The sequence below is a fragment of the Scyliorhinus canicula genome, chromosome 7, assembly GCF_902713615.1.
Source record: "Scyliorhinus canicula chromosome 7, sScyCan1.1, whole genome shotgun sequence".
Taxonomy (NCBI): Eukaryota; Metazoa; Chordata; class Chondrichthyes; order Carcharhiniformes; family Scyliorhinidae; genus Scyliorhinus; species Scyliorhinus canicula.
The window spans coordinates 121,459,160-121,474,891 of NC_052152.1; the positions used below are offsets into that span (position 1 = coordinate 121,459,160).

At 49.8% G+C, this 15,732-nt stretch overlaps 1 protein-coding gene and 1 non-coding gene across 2 annotated transcripts in view; both read right to left on the reverse strand.

The window, feature by feature from the left end:
* phldb2b (pleckstrin homology-like domain, family B, member 2b) overlaps window positions 1-15,732 on the reverse strand; it is a 329,018-nt gene that overhangs the window by 213,200 nt on the left and 100,086 nt on the right. The window lies entirely within an intron of this gene.
* Window positions 9,021-9,093, reverse strand: trnar-ccg. The gene has a single exon. It is a non-coding gene; the product is annotated as a tRNA-Arg (tRNA).

Sequence of the window (15,732 nt, forward strand, 5' to 3'; positions counted from 1 at the left end):
GAACGACCCTCCGAGCCCTCGCCATGGCAGCGCTCCCATACCCCACTATCAAAATCCACACCCAGCCCAGTGGTGGTAGCCACATTGAGGACATGGAACCAAATGAGACAACATTTTGGCTTAACCAAGATGTCCTCCATCTGCAGTAACCACAAATTCCCGCCAGCCATGCTAGACGCCACCTTTAAGAAATGGATACAGGATGGGGGACTCAGGTAATCAAGGACTTTTACATAGGGGACAGCCTCGCAACCCTCGGCAAGCTAACAAAAGAACTGGAGCTACCAAAAGGACAGGCGCTCCAACACCTGCAAATCAAAAACTTTCTCCACAAGGGGAGACTAGGACCCCGAGAGACACTTTGCTGGAGGAACTACTGGACGTGGAAAGTAGGGAGAAGGGCAACTATGAGGACATGTATGGACGACTTCTGGAAAGGGCAAGAACACTATTAGACAGGGCAAGACAGAAATGGGAAGGCAAATTCGGGATAGAAGTAGGGTGGGGACTCTGGAGCAAAGTACTAAGCAGGGCCAACCCCACCTCTTCCTGCGCAAGGCTAAGCCTCATGCAGTTTAAAGCGATGTACAGAGCTCACCTAACCAGAACCCGCATGAACAGGTTCTTCCCAGAGGTGGAGGACAAATGTGAATGATGGCAGGGACGCCTGGCCAACCACACCCACATGTTCTGGGCCTGCCCCAGATTTGTCAGGTTCTGAACAGCCTTCTTCGAGGCGATGTCCAAGGTTGTGGGGGTGAGGGTGGAGCCGTGCTCATGAGCGGCAGTCTTCAGGGTATGGGACCAGCCAGAGCTACATATGGGGAAGAGGGCCAAGGCCCTGGCTTTTGCTTCTTTAACTGCACTCTGGCGAATCCTGCTCGGATGGCGATCAGGAGCACCACCAACAGCTGCAAACTGGCCAGCAAACCTGCCGGAATGTCTCCACCTGAGATCAAATACACCATCCGAGGGTCGGACGAGGGATTCCACAAAGCGTGGGGCTATTCATTAGCCTGTTCAAGGCCAATAGTGATCAGGAAGAAAGTGGAGTGGGGGGACACCAATGAGGGCATACAGAGCAGAGGGGAACAAAGGGTGTGGGGGGAGGGTAGGAACCCGGGGGAGTATTGGGGAGAGACATGGAACAAGCGTGAGGGTGGAGGGGGCAGACAGCTCCCCCTCCCCCCCCAAGCAAAGCCAAAAGTATAACAACAAGAGGGCAATGGAAAAATCTGGGTTTTCACCCGGCGCAGATTCCAACGTCATGCTCCGTCGCTGGCGCCGTTATCACTGTCTGCGTCCCGAGTCAGCAGGCCCATGCAAATATATCATTTGCATGGATTTGAATATCATTAGCAGGTTGGACACTTCATTCTCCATCCCTCTTAGACGGAGGTCTGACAGATGTGAATTGGTGCAAGTATTAACAAACGGAGCCCTGGACCCAAGACTATTGAGAGGGAGCAGGAGAATAAAAAAACTCAAAATACCTCAAAACCAGTCGGGCTTGCTGAGAGACAGCTGCCAGAGCCGGGGGGGCAGTCGCAGGGATCGACTTGGTGCCAGGTCCGTGGACCCGAGGTGCCACCCTTGGGAACAGCATGGATCACTTGTGGTCTGAGGTTTCGGTCAACTTCGCAAGCGGCTGCGGACTGTGTCCAGCGCCATGCTGTACGGCGCAACCGCTGCAGGTCGCCACCGTGCGCATGCGCGGCCACAGACCCGGCAATTCTCCGTCCATACCTGCAGGGAACATCAGGGGTTTTATGTGGCACGGCTGCTAGCCTCCCACTGGTGGAGCATTTGTGTGGGGGCGCCGCCGACTTTTTGGTCGTAATACTAGACACATGCTCCGGACATAGCCTCAAAATCGGAGAAACCAGCCCTTTGTCTCCCAAAGGTAGAAGGATAGCCTACAGAAACTGGTTGAGTGTCAAGGACTCGGGAGAGATTGAATTGAGGTGTTTGTTCGGGTGAAATGGAGAGGAAAATTACCTCCACCTGGAGAGGGGGGGGCTTCAGATCAAGGGGTCATTACCTTCAAATGAGTGCTAAGCTGTTCCCGGGTGTCGTTAGCTGGTCGTGGTTCACACACAGGGGAGTGGAAATCCGGAATTTTCTCCCTGCATTGTGTTTTGGAGACTAGAGGCCAAATGGATTTGTCAAGACTGAGATTTTTGGTTAGGTAAGATTATCAACCAATCAGGAGGGCAAACAGAGTTGAGGTAGAGATCAGCCTTGACACAACACAGAATCATAGAATCCCCACAGTGCAGAAGGAGGCCATTTGGCCCTTCGAATGAGCACTCTACCCTTGCTCACTCTCCCCTATCCTCGTAACCTAACCTGCACATCCCTAGACACTAAGGGGAAATTTTGCCGAGCCAATCCACCTAACCTGCACATCTTTGGACTGTGGGAGGAAACCGGAGCACCCGGAGGAAACCCACGTAGACACGGGGAGAACGTGCAAGCTTCACACAGTCATACGACGCCAGATCCAGTGAATACAGGGCAGGAATTAACCAACAAATCGGGAAGCATGGAGACTATGGGGTGATGCCCTTGAACTACTCGATCACACTCCTGCTGTACAAAGTCCTGCATGGTGAATGTTCATGGCAATGTTTACTTTCTGTTTCTCATTAGTCAGAGACAGGCAAGAATTCTGTTCTTCAAATCTCGGAAAGTGAGCAGGATAGAGATAGGATTGCTGTGTCATCAAGTCTTCACCACAGAAACCTTGTGAGAAAGGCTTATTATTCATGCACACAGCTCCAAACATCTGGAAAGCATTCAATCTTTAGACGTGCCAGATGCTCAATCACATTTTGTTTGCCAAGATTCCTTTTGAACTGCATTTTTTTTTTGTTTGAAACGCCATCTTTTACAGTCTGCACAAAGGCCAGTGCGAGAAGGCAGGCGAATTCCACAGATGTTTGATTGCCCACACATTTCCCAAAACAGACTCGGAGCTTAAAGCAGTAAGGCAGCATGACATTGTTGGGTGGGAGATCGTGGAATCCCATCCATCACCATATTTGGTCAAAGACAAAGGAAAACATATTATGAATGTAGCCCTGGAATGATTCCCTCCTTCAGCTCTCCAGACTGACTGACTATTCTCTGCCTCAGAAACATTGGCACAGCATTCACTTCCAAAAAAACACCGGGTGGTCCCCTTAGGGGGCAATGACCACAATATGATAGAATTTACCCTGCAGTTTGAAAGGGAGACGCTAAAATCAGATTTTACAATTGAATAAAACTACAAAGACATGAGGGAGGAGCTGGCCAGAGTTGATTGGAAAAGGAGCCTGGCAGGGAAGACAGTGGAACAGCAATGGCAGGAGTTTTTGGGGGTTATTCGGGAGACACAGCAGAAATTCATCCCAAGGAGGAGAAAACAGACTACGGGGGAGGAGATGGCATCCATGGCTGATGAGGGAAGTCAGGAACAGCATAGAAGCTAAAGAAAAAGCATACAAAGTGGCAAGGATTAGTGAGAAGCCAAAGGATTAGGAGGGCAGCACGGTAGCATGGTGGTTAGCATAAATGCTTCACAGCTCCAGGGTCCCAGGTTCAGTTCCCGGCTGGGTCACTGTCTGTGTGGAGTCTGCATGTCCTCCCCGTGTGTGCGTGGGTTTCCTCCGGGTGCTCCGGTTTCCTCCCACAGTCCAAAGATGTGCGGGTTAGGTGGATTGGCCAGGCTAAATTGCCCTTAGTGTCCTAATAAATAAGGTTAATTGGGGGGGGGGGGTTTACTGGTATAGGGTGGATACGTTGACTTGAGTAGGGTGATCATTGCTCGGCACAACATCGAGGGCCGAAGGGCCTGTTCTGTGCTGTACTGTTCTATGTCTATGTCTATGAAGCATTTAAAAGCGAACAGAGGACAACTAAAAAAGCAATAAGGGGGAGAAGATGGAATACGAGTGCAAGCTAGTTAGTAATGTAAAAGAAGATAGGGAAAGTTTTTTTCAATACATAAAAGGTAAGAGAAAGGCAAGAATAGATATTGGACCACTCGAAAATGAGTGGAAATAATAGGAAACAAAGGAATGGCAGAGGAACTGAATAGTTACTTTGCATCAGTCTTCAAAGTGGAAGACACCAGTGGGATGCCAGAGCTCCAGGAGAATCAGCTGGCAGAGGTGAAGATTCTGGGGAAACTGAAAGGTCTGTAGGTGGTTAAGACACCTGGACCGGATGGGCTACATCACAGGATCCTAAAAGAGATAGCTGAGGAGATTGTGGAGGCATTGGTGATGATCTTTCAGGAATCACTGGAGGTAGGAAGGGTCCCAGAGGACTGGAAAATGGCTAATGTAACACCACTGTTTAAGAAGGAAGAGAGACAGAAGATGGAAAATTATAGGCCGGTTAGCCTGACTTCGATGATTGGTAAGATTTTAGAGTCCATTATTAAAGGTGAGATCGCAGAGTACTTGAAAGTGCATGATAAAATAGGACTGAGTCAGCACGGCTTTGTCAAGGGAAGGTCATGTCTGACAAATCTGTTCGCGTTCTTTGAGGAAGTTACACAAGGAGAATCAGTGGATGTGATCTATTTCGATTTCCAGAAGGCCTTTGACAAGGTGCCGTATAGGAGGCTGTTTACTAAGTTAAGAGCCCATGGCGTTAAGGGCAAGATCCTGGCATGGATAGAGGATTGGCTGACAGGCAGAAGGTGGGGATAAAAGGGTCTTTTTCAGGATGGCAGCCGGTGACTAGTGGTGTGCCTCAGGGGTCTGTGCTGGGACCACAACTTTTCACAATATACATTAATGATCTGAAAGAAGGAACTGAAGGCACGGTAGCTAACTTTGCAGATGATACAAAGACCTGTAGAGGGACAGGTAGTATTGAGAAAGCAGGTGGGCTGCAGAAGGAATACAATGTGGAAAAGTGTGAGATTATGTACTTTGCTTGGAAGAATGGAGGTATAGACAATTTTCGAAATGGAAAAAGGCTTCGAAAATCAGAAGCACAAAGGGGCTTAGGAGTCCTAGTTCAAAATTCTCTTAAGGTTAAAAGTGCAGGTTCAGTTGGCAGTTAGGAAGGCAAATGCAATGTTCGGATTCATGTCGAGAGGGCTAGAATACAAGACCAAGGATGTACTTCTGAGGCTGTATACAGCTCTGGTCAGATCCCATTTGGAGTACTGTAAACAGTTTTGGGCCCCGTATCTCAAGAAGGATGTGCTGGACTTGGAGAAGTTAAAGAGGAAGTTCATAAGAATGATCTCTGGAATGAAGAACTTGTCATGTGAGGAGCCGTAGAGGACTCTGGGTCTATACTCGCTGGAGGTTAGAAGGATGAGGAGGGATCTTATTCAAACTTACAGGATACTGAAATGCCTAGATAGGATATGGAGAAGATCTTTCCACTCGTAGGAAAAACTAGAACACTAGGTCACAGCCTCAGACTGAAGGGATGATCCTTAAAATTGAGGAGGAATTTCTTCAGCCAGAGGGTGGTGAATCTTTTTTATTAGAATCCATACAGTTCAGAAGGAGGCTATTCGGCCCATCGAGTCTTCACCGATCCTGTAAAAGAGCACCCTACACAGACCCGCAATCCCAACTCGGGCAATTTAGCGTGGCCTATGCACCTAATCTGCATATCTTTGGATTGTGGGAGGAAACCGGAGTTCCCGGAAGAAACCCATGCAGACAGGGGAAGAACGTGCAAACTCCGCGCAGTCACCTGAGGTCAGAATCGAACCCGGGTTCCTGACACTGTGAGGCAGCAATGCTAACCACTGTGCCACCCTGCCGCGCCGGAACCTGTGGAACTCTGCCGCCGAAGGCTGTGGAGGCTAAATCACTGAGTGTCTTTAAGACAGAGATAGATAGGTTCTTGATTATTATAATAATAATCTTTATTGTCGCAAGTAGGCTTACATTAACACTGCAATGACGTTGTTGTGAAAATCCCCTAGTCGCCATATTCCGGCGCCTGTTCAGGTACACGAAGGGAGAATTCAGAATATCCAAATTACCCAGCAGCACGTCTTTCAGGACTTGTGGGAGGAAACCGGAACACCCGGAGGGAACACATGCAGACACGGGGAGAACGTGCAGATTCACAGACAGTGACCCAAGCCAGGAATCGAACCTGGGACCCTGCTGCTGTGAAGCAACAGTGCTAATAAGGGGATCAGGGGTTACGAGGAGAAGGCAGGAGAATGAGGATGGGAAACATATCAGCCATGACTGTATGGTGGACCATACTCGATGGACCGAACGGCCTAATTCTGCTCCTATATCTTTAGGTTTTACGGGTGCAATTTAACGAGTAAAAATCAGAGTGCATTTTGGACGCATATAGTGGCAGCTGCAGTGCCGAGAACAACCCCACTATCTAACGGAACTCTGCTACATTTTTTGGCCTCAGTCAGGAACACCCTACCGAGGCTGCACTTACCTAATTTCCTGCAAGGATGGATGTTTTTATTGCCACCCCAATTCTTTGACCCCCCCCCCCCTCCACCCCCCCCCCCCCCCACCCCCCACCCCCACCCACCCCCACCCCGCTCCTCCAATGCAACCTCCAGACTCCCCCACTGCCCCAACTTGCCTCTTAGGTGATCCTAGAGCCGCCCACCCCCCCCCACCGCGGACGTCAACGAACTAAGAGAAAAACAAAATAAACTCCTTATAAATTTTTATTTAAATTTAGAGTACCCAACTCATTTTTCAAATTAAGGGACAATTTAGCATGGCCAATCCACCTAGCCTGCACATCTTTGGGTTGTGGGGGCAAAACCCACGCAAACACGGGGAGAATGTGCAAACTCCACACGGACAGTGACCCAGAGCCGGGATCGAACCTGGGACCTCGGCGCCATGAGGCAACAGGGCAACTGCGCCACCGTGCTGCCCCTTAAACTCTTTATAAATGTCGACTGTAGAAACTCTCAACACCCAGAGAAAGTGGAAAGAAGATGTTTGGGTTAATGCAGAGTGGGCCAGCTGAACTGGATGATTTACCCACGCCATCCAGAATCCCAGCCACAAGGAACAACAGTAACAATGGAAGATAGCAGACAGGGCACGAGGAACGGGGTCCCAACTCGCTCCAGATCCCAAATCCAGGGTTAAATCGGACTACCCAGCTCTAAAGCCCACGGCCCCTCCTGACTGAACGTGGAGTTTAGAACCATGTCATAGGTCAAAGCTCCTTGGACCTCGATCAAAATTCAGTGAGAAGGTTTCAGAAAATGAATCAAATAACCTGCGACACACTGACACAGCTTGGGAGCAAATGTTAAACCTTCCTGACAGTGTACACACAAGTCCGAATCATGTCAATATTTAGCAAACCAAATTCTGTCGGCTCAGATTATCAAAGTCAAATCCAATGTGTCCCCTGTCTGCTGTTGAAACTCCCGTCCATGACTTTTTTACCACTAGACGCGCCTATTCCAATGCACTCCTGGTTTGCTCTCCCATATTCTATAAACTCGTGGTTGTCTGCTGCCCATGCCTTAATTCAGAGCAAAGTCCCGTTTCTGTATCACCCACTGTGCTCTCTGATCTACAATGGCTCCTGGTCAAGAAATGTCTTGATTTTAAAATTCTCCATCCTGTTTTGCAAATCATCCATCCCTCGCCGCACTCTTCCCAATCGCCGTAAATCTCCTCCAGCCTCTCTGAGATATCCACACTCCTCTAATTCTGGTCTCCTGTGAGTCGCCAATTTATTGCGCTGCCATTGGTTCAGCTTCCTGGATCCGAGGCTCCGGAATTCTCTCCCTACATCTCTTGACCTCACTTTCCCCTTTGATACATTGCTTGAAGCTGACCCATTTGGATCGACCCGAGCCAGGGATGTGCAGGTTAGGTGGATTGGCCAGGCTGAATTGTCCCTTAGTGTCCAGGGATGTGCAGGTTAGGTGGATTGGCCAGGCTGAATTGCCCCTTAGTGTCCAGGGATGTGCAGGTTAGGTGGATTGGCCAGGCTGAATTGCCCCTTAGTGTCCAGGGATGTGCAGGTTAGGTGGATTGGCCAGGCTGAATTGCCCCTTAGTGTCCAGGGATGTGCAGGTTAGGTGGGGTTACAGGGATAGTGTGGGGGAGTGGACATAGGTAGAATGCTCTTTCAGAGAGTCAGTGCAGGCTCGATAGGCTGAATGTCCTCCTTCTGCACTGCAGAGATTCTATGGATTAATTTTAGTCATCTGACCAAATATCTCCTTATGTGACTTAGATCCATATTTAGCTTTATAATGGTCCTTGAAGCACCTTTGGATGCATCGTTACATTAAGGGTGCTATATAAATATGAATTATCACTGTTAATATACAATACAACTAGCACCTATCCTTTTTTATTCACTAATGGGATTCGAACATCACTGGCATCATTGCCTATTCCTAATTGCCCTTGAGAAGGTGGTGGTGAGCTGCCTTCTTGAACCGCTGCAGTCCATTTGGTGTAGGTACATTCCCTCTGCTGTTAGTCAGGCAGGTCCAGGAATTTGACCCAGCTAAAATGAAGGAACGGCAATATATTTACAAGTCAGGTGGTAAGTGGGTTGGAGGAGAACCTCCACAGTCCATCTTGATGGTAGAGATCGTGTATCTGGGAACATCACCACATGGAGGTTCCCCTCCAAGTCAATCACCATCCTGACTTTACTGTCGCTGGAGCAGCATCCTAGAATTCCCTCCCTAACAGCAGTGTGGGTACACCGTCACCACATGGAGAACAAAGAACAATACAGAACAGGAACAGGCCCTTCAGCCCTCCAAGCCTGTACCGGTCATGATACCACCCTTGGCCAAAACCCAAAACTGCACTTCCTTGTGCCATATTCCTCCATACCCATCCGATCCATGTGTTTGTCAAGATGCCTTTTGAACACCGTCAATGCTGAAGTGGCACTGACTAAATGACCTCCTATTGTAACCGAAGTTCCTTTGATTCTATCTACCAGGAAACAGAAACTGTCCACTAAGAAAAGCTACCTTCTTGTCACAGAATATGGAAATTAATTAATATTTGTCACCTCACCCCAGATGGGATTTGAACCCACAATCCTTGGCTCCGGAGGCCAGTGCCTTATCCATTAGGCCACTGGGGCTGCACGATTCAAGAAGACAGTTCATCACCAGCTACTGAAGGGCAATTAGGGATGGGGAATAAATGCTGACCTAATCAGTGACACCCACATCCCGTACATGAATTAAAAGAACACGGCAGCTACTGTGCATCGCTGGTAGAGGGAGTGGTTGTTTTAGGTGGTGAATGAGGTGCTAATCAAGTCACTCAGAGAGAGAGAGACAGGGGAGCTATGAGAAATGATGATGTTGAAATCAAGGCATAATGTCAGATATGCTGTACAAAGAGCACATCAAACCCAAAGTTCAACTAAACTTACTTATCTCAGTTTGAATCCATACACTGAAAGCTGTTCAAATGACCTTTGATAAAGTCAATGTGAAGCGTTAATAAACAGGGGCTCTCCCCCACACAGTGTCCTGGTCAATATTTAGCCCTCAAACACCCGCTATTTTGCAGGGGATCAAATAAAATACCTCGCGGTGCCCAATGTTGAAAAGAGGTTTGAGCTCAGTTGAGGTTTTGTCAGCTAATTCCAGAGAAAGAGATCAACAATCTAACTGTCTCCTGGCCCTGATGGAATGCATCCCAGAGTGCTAAAAGAGATGGCTAGGGAAAATGCAGATGCACTAATGATAATTTACCGAAATTCACTAGACTCTGGGGTGGTCCCGATGGATTGGAAATTAGCAAACGTGACACCACTGTTTAAAAAAGGAGGTAGGCAGAGAGCAGGAAATTATAGGCCAGTGAGCTTAACTTCGGTAGTAGGGAAGATGCTGGAATCTATCATCAAGGAAGAAATAGCGAGGCATCTGGATAGAAATTGTCCCATTGGGCAGACGCAGCATGGGTTCATAAAGGGCAGGTCGTGCCTAACTAATTTAGTGGAATTTTTTGAGGACATTACCAGTGCAGTAGATAACGGGGAGCCAATGGATGTGGTATATCTGGATTTCCAGAAAGCCTTTGACAAGGTGCTACACAAAAGGTTGCTGCATAAGATAAAGATGCATGGCATTAAGGGTAAAGTAGTAGCATGGATAGAGGATTGGTTAATTAATAGAAAGCAAAGAGTGGGGATTAATGGGTGTTTTTCTGGTTGGAAATCAGTAGCTAGTGGTGTCCCTCAGGGATCCGTGTTGGGCCCACAATTGTTCAAAATTTACATAGATGATTTGGAGTTGGGGACCAAGGGCAATGTGTCCAAGTTTGCAGATGACACTAAGATAAGTGGTAAAGCGAAAAGTGCAGAGGATACTGGAAGTCTGCAGAGGGATTTGGATAGGTTAAGTGAATGGGCTAGGGTCTGGCAGATGGAATACAATGTTGACAAATGTGAGGTTATCCATTTTGGTAGGAATAACAGCAAACGGGATTATTATTTAAACGATAAAATATTAAAGCATGCCGCTGTGCAGAGAGACCTGGGTGTGCTAGTGCAGGAGTCTCAGAAAGTTGGTTTACAGATGCAACAGGTGATTAAGAAAGCAAATGGAATTTTGTCCTTCATTGCTAGAGGGATGGAGTTTAAGACTAGGGAGGTTATGTTGCAATTGTATAAGGTGTTAGTGAGGCCATACCTGGAGTATTGTGTTCAGTTTTGGTCTCCTTACTTGAGAAAGGACATACTGGCACTGGAGGGTGTGCAGAGGAGATTCATTAGGTTAATCCCAGAGCTGAAGGGGTTGGATTATGAGGAGAGGTTGAGTAGACTGGGACTGTACTCGTTGGAATTTAGAAGGATGAGGGGGGATCTTATAGAAACATTTAAAATTATGAAGGGAATAGATAGGATAGATGCGGGCAGGTTGTTTCCACTGGCGGGTGAAAGCAGAACTAGGGGGCATAGCCTCAAAATAAATAAGGGGAAGTAGATTTAGGACTGAGTTTAGGAGGAACTTCTTCACCCAAAGGGTTGTGAATCTATGGAATTCCTTGCCCAGTGAAGCAGTTGAGGCTCCTTCATTAAATGTTTTTACGGTAAAGATAGATTGTTTTTTGAAGAATAAAGGGATTAAGGGTTATGGTGTTCGGGCCGGAAAGTGGAGCTGAGTCCACAAAAGATCAGCCATGATCTCATTGAATGGCGGAGCAGGCTCGAAGGGCCAGATGGCCTACTCCTGCTCCTAGTTCTTATGTTCTTGTTCTTATGTACCCGTATGTGGAGCCGGGAGTGCTCCCAAACCTGCATTTAAAATCACACTCTTCAAAGCCATTCTTGGATCATTCATCACATTGACTTTTGTGGGATCGTGTTATGCGCAAATGTCTTTTCTACAATACAGTGAATGCACCACCTAATACTTTGTTGGCTATAAAGTGCTTTGGGCGTGAAATCAGAAAAGGCGCTATAGAAATTCAAGTTCCCTGGCTAAAAGCTTGGTCAGCCCTTCACTTGTACCAATACAATGTCCAGTTCTGGTCTACTCACATGATATCGTGTTTGATGTTGAGATTTGGAAAGATTGCCAAGGGCCAGAAGATTAGTTATCCAGATAGACTCAAAGAGCTGCGGCTGCACAGCTTAAACAGGCATAGGGCGCGATCTAACAGAAAGGTTTCGAACGATGGGATCTACCGGTCACGTTGTGCCCGAAAAGCAGCGCAAGTGCGGCATAATGCGACCGGTAGATGCCGGGAGATCCCACTTCTGGGATCCAGCCGGCTCGCCACGCCTTGTTCGATCTCACACGACCTCGGGTGATGCGCAATGCGAATCCTGTCCATTGTGGCCCGGATCACTATGGTAAATTAGCATATTAAAATGAGACAGCTAATCTCAGTCGAACATGCATTCCCGAGATCTAACTAAGGTGTGGAATTGAACTCCCTCGCCTTGGAGACCGCGGGCGAGAGCCGTTCAGTGCTGGTATCCACAAATCGGAACGAGACGAAAAAGGTCTCTCAGGGGATCGGAGGCCCCGAGGTGCATGCCCTCTGGACAGGGTTGCACACTGGCACGTTTGGTGCCACCTGGATACCAGCCTGGAACTGCCAAAGTGCCCAGATGCCACTAACAGGGGCACTTCCAGGATGCCAGGCGGGCAGTGCCAAGGTGTCAGCTGTCATTTTTTGAGCGGCAGTGAATGGGTCAGGGTGTGCCCTGCGCGGGTGTGAGAGGGTGAAGAGCGCCCATTAAAATGGCTTCCCGATCTCTTCCTGCTTTGAGGAGTTCCTGCAAACGGAGTTCATCGGTGTAGAAAACGGGGTAAGTGCAGCCTTGTAGGGTAGCTCCCCGCTGAGGACCCAATCTACCCGGGTGGGTGGTAGATAGCGGGGTGTTTATCTTATAGATAGTTTTTTGAAGAATAAAGGGATTAAGGGTTATGGTGTTCGGGCCGGAAAGTGGAGCTGAGTCCACAAAAGATCAGCCATGATCTCATTGAATGGCGGAGCAGGCTCGAGGGGCCAGATGGCCTACTCCTGCTCCTAGTTCTTATGTTCTTATGTTTCTTGGCGCTCCGAGCACCAGGCAACACCCAATTATTCTCGAGCCTTACGGGACTCTGTCTCCATTTGGATAGATCGCGCCCGAAGTGTCATTTGCGGTGGGTTTTGCTGGGAGTTTCCCGTCAGCTCTGTTGGAGAGTTCTCCACTGTTATCTCAACACACATAGGGCGTGATTCAATGGAAAAGTTTCTCAGTGTGGGAGCGAGCGGGAATTGCCGCGACCTTCCTGGCGCTCGACCCGGCGAGGCTGTCACCGGTATCAAATGTGAATTGGTCCACATAACAAGGACCTCGGGCTTCACGCCACAGGGTCCAGGGTCCCAGGTCCCAGATTCGATTCCGGCTCGGGTCACTGTCTGTGCGGAGTCTGCACATCCTCCCCGTGTGTGCGTGGGTTTCCTCCGGGTGCTCCAGTTTCCTCCCACAGTCCAAAGATGTGCAGATTAGGTGGATTGGCCATGATAAATTGCCCTTAGTGTCCAAAATTGTGTTGGGTGGGGTTACTGGGTTATGGGGATAGGGTGGAGGTGTTAACCTTGGGTAGGGTGCTCTTTCCAAGAGCCAGTGCAGACTCGATGGGCCGAATGGCCTCCTTCTACACTGTAAATTCTATGTAAAAATGACTGTCCCACCGGTTCGCCGGGACCACCCCCGACAGCCCCCCAGCAACAAGGGGGAGCAGCAAGTAAACCGACCCCACAGAGCCAACAGCACACAGCTGGCAGCCATGCCACTGAGGGGACCACGGACAGAGCCAACAGCACACAGCTGGCAGCAATGCCACTGAGGGGACCACGGACAGAGCCAACAGCACACAGCTGGCAGCAATGCCACTGAGGGGACCACGGACAGAGCCAACAGCACACTGCTGGCAGCAATGCCACTGAGGGGACCACAGACAGAGCCAACAGCACACAGCTGGCAGCAATGCCACTGAGGGGACCAGGCACAGCTGGCAGCAATGCCACTGAGGGGACCACGGACAGAGCCAGATGATGCAGGGGCAGCTGGGGCTCAATCTAGTCGCCCCTTCATCCCGAGGTAAACAGGGCCCTTTGGGCACCGACCAGGAGGGACGCTGAATGCCAACCCAGAGCCACCGTATGGATGGCGATTACTAGTTCCTCCACCCACCCCACCGCTGACAAGGGAGGGTCTCGGAGTCAGCCCCCAGAACAGGGTGGCACAGTGAGGCATGTGCTGCCGGCAGTCCCAGGACCCCCAGGGGACACAGGCCAGGGGCATCAAAGGCCACAGGACGTGGTAAGCAGCAGGCTGCCTCCACTCTTGATGAGCAGCCTGGGGACACTCCTAGATGGAGGTGTAGAGCACGGCAGTTCGAGGGATATGGGCGGGAAGGGGTAAGAAATGGGGCCTAGAGGCAGTTGGGGACATACATCCAGCATTAAAAAACATTGCACCAGAGAAATATGGCATGGCAGACTCACAGTTGCTGAGAAACTCCCCCCGTCCCCCCAGCCCAGGGGCTGTGACCCCCACCACTGGCGGCTCATGCCCCCCAAACCCCCCTTCCCCGAGGCACGTGTAAAGTATTGTTTGTTTCAACATGGCTGATTGCAGAGCTGCATGGCTTTCCACATTGTGGGCAAGAATAAATTGTCTGCTGCTTTTCGGAATACCAGGTCTGTGCATCATGGGGGGGGGGGGGGGGGGGGGGGGGGTGGCAGGAAATTCAGGACTTCTATGCCCGGGAGGGCTGGGCAGGGAATTGGTGCTCAGCCCACATAGCGGACGAAAATACCAGAGGCGTCATATTTCTCGGGTGCAACGCTTTTTAATGTTGTTCATATGTGTCCCCAACTGCACCGATGGTGCTGCCTCCCTTCCCCACCCCTTCCAATCACATCCCCCCATCCCTTCCCCACCCCTGCCAATCACATGAAAATGAAATGAAAATCGCTTATTGTCACGAGTAGGCTTCAATGAAGTTACTGTGAAAAGCCCCTAGTCACCACATTCCGGCGCCTGTCCGGGGAGGCTGGTACGGGAGGCTGGTACATCCCCCCACCCCTTCCCCACCCCTTCCAATCACATCCCCCCACCCCTGCCAATCACATCCCCACACCCCTTCCCCACTTTACCACCCCAACCCACTTTCACCCCAGTGCCCTCTCAGTGATCCTCGATCTGCTTAGCATTCTGCGTTCCTCCGTTGCATCTAGATGTGTCTCCAGGATGCACATCAGAGGTGGAGACAGCCTGCTGCTTACCGCATCCCGTGGCCTTCGATGCTCCTGGTGGGCGTCCCCCAGGGACCCTGAGGCCGGGGGACCCGGCCCAGTAGCCTCGCCGTGACACCTTGTTCCGAGATGCGCCATTGTACTGGGGGTGGAACTGGGAGGAGCTCGTGGCCGCCGTCGTCACCCCATTGGGTGGATCTGGGTTGGTGCCCAATGATTGGTGCCCATAGGGCCCAGGGAGTCACCGCGGAACAGAGGGGCAGTTGGGTTGAGCCCTGGCTGCCCCTGCACCATCTGGTTCTGCCTGCCCTCGTGGCTCCCCGATGGCTGCACCATGGTGTTGACGCCCTCAGCAATATATGGGAGTACGGCGATATACGAATATACACTGGGTGGGGAGAGTCGACATTGTCATAATATGCACCCATGCACATCATGAGGTAAACGCAGGCAGTGACAGACACCCAGATGAGCCAATCAACTTACAGAACAGAACACGACCAATCACCAGACAGAACACCAGAGAGGGGCTTCCAACTATAAAACACACGAGGCATCAGCACTCCGCCTCGATCCACTAGTGACAACTGTAGTGACAGTCAGGGTGTACAAATCATTCAACACCTTCTACACGTGGATCAGAGCTAGCCTGGTCTAGATAGTTAATGTTAGTTTACTTAGAGTAGTAGAGAGTGAACCCACAGGCAGCTGTGTGCTTTGTTACTGAAGTTCAATAAATTTTATATTGAACCAAAGCCCACGTTTGGTGTATACTTGATCAGTTAACTGTATCGTGTGCAGTCCGTGTTACCCCAGGGAGAATAACACAACAGATATAGGGCTAGGTGGGGAGTGTAGATATAGGGCTCGGTGGAGAGTGTAGATAAAGGGCTGGGTGGGGAGTGTAGATAAAGGGCTGGGTGGGGAGTGTAGATGTATGGTTGGGTGGGGAGGGTAGATATAGGGTTGGGTGGGGAGTGTAGATGTATGGTTGGGTGGGGAGGGT